This window comes from Salvelinus fontinalis, chromosome 8, assembly GCF_029448725.1.
Source record: "Salvelinus fontinalis isolate EN_2023a chromosome 8, ASM2944872v1, whole genome shotgun sequence".
Classification (NCBI taxonomy): domain Eukaryota; kingdom Metazoa; phylum Chordata; class Actinopteri; order Salmoniformes; family Salmonidae; genus Salvelinus; species Salvelinus fontinalis.
In genome coordinates, this window is record NC_074672.1 from 5788990 (window position 1) to 5792803 (window position 3814).

Below are 3814 nucleotides of genomic sequence, written 5' to 3' on the forward strand. Positions count from 1 at the left end.
TTTAGGGCTCATTTTATCCTTATCACCCACTCTGAAACTAACGGCAACTCTTTGTTGTCAATCATCAGTCATTTGTGTAAGTGCCGTGCTTGTTGAGTGTCCTTCCCTATAAGCTGAAATTCTGTTGTCAATTTGTTTACTGTGAAATAGCATTGTTTCTGGTCAAACACCATTTTTTCCAGAAGTTTACTAAGGGTTGGTAACAGGCTGATTGGTCAGCTATTTGAGCCAGTAAAGGGGGCTTTACTATTCTTAGGTAGTGGAATGACTTTAGCTTCCCGCCAGGCCTGAGGGCACACGCTCTCTAGTAGGCTTAAATTGAAGATGTGACAAATAGGAGTGGCAATATCGTCTGTTATTATACTCTTATGGCCAGACCCACAAAGAAGGCGAGATGTAGCCTCATTTTTTTCTGTTCTTTTTTTTCTAGCACAAATGTTTTTGTTTTCTTCTACTGCGCTTTGGTTGTTTGAGGAGTGTTGGAGCATTTTGGGGGAAAAAAATAAACTTTGCCCTCTTATTTTTTTTCATAGTGTGTTATGTTCAGAATACACATCCATACTTTACACATTTGGATACCTGTGTGTTTACAACATACACTGCTCAAAAAAATAAAGGGAACACTTAAACAGCACAATGTAACTCCAAGTCAATCACACTTCTGTGAAATCAAACTGTCCACTTAGGAAGCAACACTGATTGACAATACATTTCACATGCTGTTGTGCAAATGGAATAGACAAAAGGTGGAAATTATAGGCAATTAGCAAGACACCCCCAATAAAGGAGTGGTTCTGCAGGTTGTGACCACAGACCACTTCTCAGTTCCTATGCTTCCTGGCTGATATTTTGGTCACTTTTGAATGCTGGCGGTGCTTTCACTCTAGTGGTAGCATGAGACGGAGTCTACAACCCACACAAGTGGCTCAGGTAGTGCAGCTCATCCAGGATGGCACATCAATGCGAGCTGTGGCAAGAAGGTTTGCTGTGTCTGTCAGCGTAGTGTCCAGAGCATGGAGGCGCTACCAGGAGACAGGCCAGTACATCAGGAGACGTGGAGGAGGCCGTAGGAGGGCAACAACCCAGCGGCAGGACCGCTACCTCCGCCTCCATGTGCATGTGTCAGCATATGGTCTCACAAGGGGTCTGAGGATCTCATCTTGGTACCTAATGGCAGTTAGGCTACCTCTGGCAAGCACATGGAGGGCTGTGTGGCCCCACAGAGAAATGACACCCCACACCATGACTGACCCACCGCCAAACCGGTCATGCTGGAGGATGTTGCAGGCAGCAGAACGTTCTCCACGGCGTCTCCAGACTTTGTCACGTCTGTCACATGTGCTCATGTGCTCAGTGTGAACCTGCTTTCATCTGTGAAGAGCACAGGGCGCCAGTGGCGAATTTGCCAATCTTGGTGTTCTCTGGCAAATGCCAAACGTCCTGCACGGTGTTGGGCTGTAAGCACAACCCCCACCTGTGGACGTCGGGCCCTCATACCACCCTCATGGAGTCTGTTTCTGACCGTTTGAGCAGACACATGCACATTTGTGGCCTGCTGGAGGTCATTTTGCAGGGCTCTGGCAGTGCTCCTCCTTGCACAAAGGCAGAGGTAGCGGTCCTGCTGCTGGGTTGTTTTCTACAAGTTTCCACTTGTAATTCCGACTTAGAGGGTAGTTCAAGTCAAACCTTCCAGTCAGAACTAGAAATGTACGATAACTGATAGAATGCTGCATATGACACAACACTCCCTGGAAACTATATTGAGAATAATAGCCAAAACCTTGTGAGACAGAGAAATGTATATCTTCAGCTTCAAGGCTTTTTCAAGACTCATGGTAATGATGGGGGGAAAAGTTATTGTTCAAAAAGCTTTTGTTGTCTTGGCACATATCTACAAGTAACTAAAATGTGGATAAACAATCCAAATATTTATTTGTCTGTCTGTCTGTCTCTCTCCCAGCCTCTCTCTCTCCCAGCATCTCTCTCTCCCAGCATCTCTCTCTCCCAGCATCTCTCTCTCCCAGCATCTCTCTCTCCCAGCCTCTGTCAATCAACAGGGCATCATAGCCTTTGATGACAATGTCAGGTCGCGGCGAGAACACCAGCTGTCTCTTATTAGAAGTGCTCCCAGTCAATCTGTTAGCAGGCCAATACAGAGCTCAAATCTGAGCCAATTAGGAGCAGTGTGTGAAAGGGCTAAAGGATCTAAAGGGCTTAGCCTATCTGTCATCACTCTGATCGCACCAGAAACATAAACACATAAGAGTTTATGCGTTCACATGGATTAAGGAAATATGTCTGTCAACAGAACATGTATAGCAATTGAGACAATAATACATGTGCAGTTCACACTCAAGAAAACAACATTTTTCAACTTAACCATCTAAATTATGATGATCATTCATTGAATTTAGATTGCACTTTTCCAATGCACAAAGTGCTTAACATTATAAGGAGAGTGGGACCTCACTTCACCCATTACTATTCTGCAGCACCAATTGGACATGAACAACCAATAAGTCTTCAATGGGACCAGATAAACCAATAAATAAGTTGTCAAGATGTCTTACCTGTGATGACCGAGTAGCTCTGTGAGATGCTGGAGCCCAGATCTGAGCTGGCGCTGGTGGATAGGCAGGGTTTGGTCTCATCTAGACTGCTGTTCGGGGATGGGAAAGAGGACTCATTTGCCTGTGGAATAAAATACACAACATTAGCATTGGTCTTTTAGCACATACGCACGCAAGTGCTAGCACACACACACACCCTCACTGCCTGTCTAAACTTGTCCTGTGAGTGACCCAAACAAAGCCTATCAAATGTCAAACCCACCGAATACAACAAAACTATCTCAAGTCTTCAGCCAAGACCCAAAAGGAGTGTGACCGCTAATGACCATTTGGGAAGCCCTTCCTTAAACAACAATGGTTTTAAGGTGTAGAAACCGATAAACACATCTGAAGGGTCTCTGTAATCCTCTAATTGCGATTCCTTCTGAATATTTCCATGCGTTCTGCTGTGACCCCCTCGTGCTTGAACCAAAGGCCTGAGATGTATGCATACATTAGGCTATGTCTGAGAGGAAGAGAGAAAGGAATGAGAGAGGGATTGCGAGAAGGAGTGAAAGGCTAGGAGTGTCAGCTGGTTCTTTGTGCTCGGTTGCGGTCATCCCTGTGACCAGTCAAAGGAGGAGACATTCAGGGCTTTGTTACAGGAGACACATGTGGTCATGCTTTTTTAAAATGGGAGGAAAAAACCTTGACATCAAAATCTCTGTTTTGAAGTTTCAGGATGAATAAATAAAAGTTTTGTCTAATTTTAGGGGTTTGCGACATCAAGATGTGAGATGAGCGTGGCTACTGTGTTTCTGTAGAAAACCACACATGTTAAATCTTGAAAGCATGCAGATGAGAGATGCTCTTAACTTCATTGAGAGGAAGTTCCTGAATTTGGGAACTTTCTGTGTATTTTAATGTGTTTTATCAAGGTTAATTCACTTCTAAATCAGTCTATGAATGGGCAATAGCCCTTCTTTAGAGTAATAGTCAGCCATTACTTCCTGTTAAGTGTTTATTCCCCTTGAATTATTACACAATTATAAGGGTTAAGGCTCTATAGGCGGTGAGGAAGACCTCCTGTCTGTCCCTCGTGTGTGTGGCTCTCTGTCTGTGGGTGTGTTTGTATCCATGGGGGCCGCCCCATTCCCAAAGGGGCCGAAACTCTAATTGTCTTCTTACCACTGTTCCTTGGCACTCCACTGGATGTTCCTCTCTATTGCACTGGGCCTAGGGAGCACAACAGCCATTTTGTTATG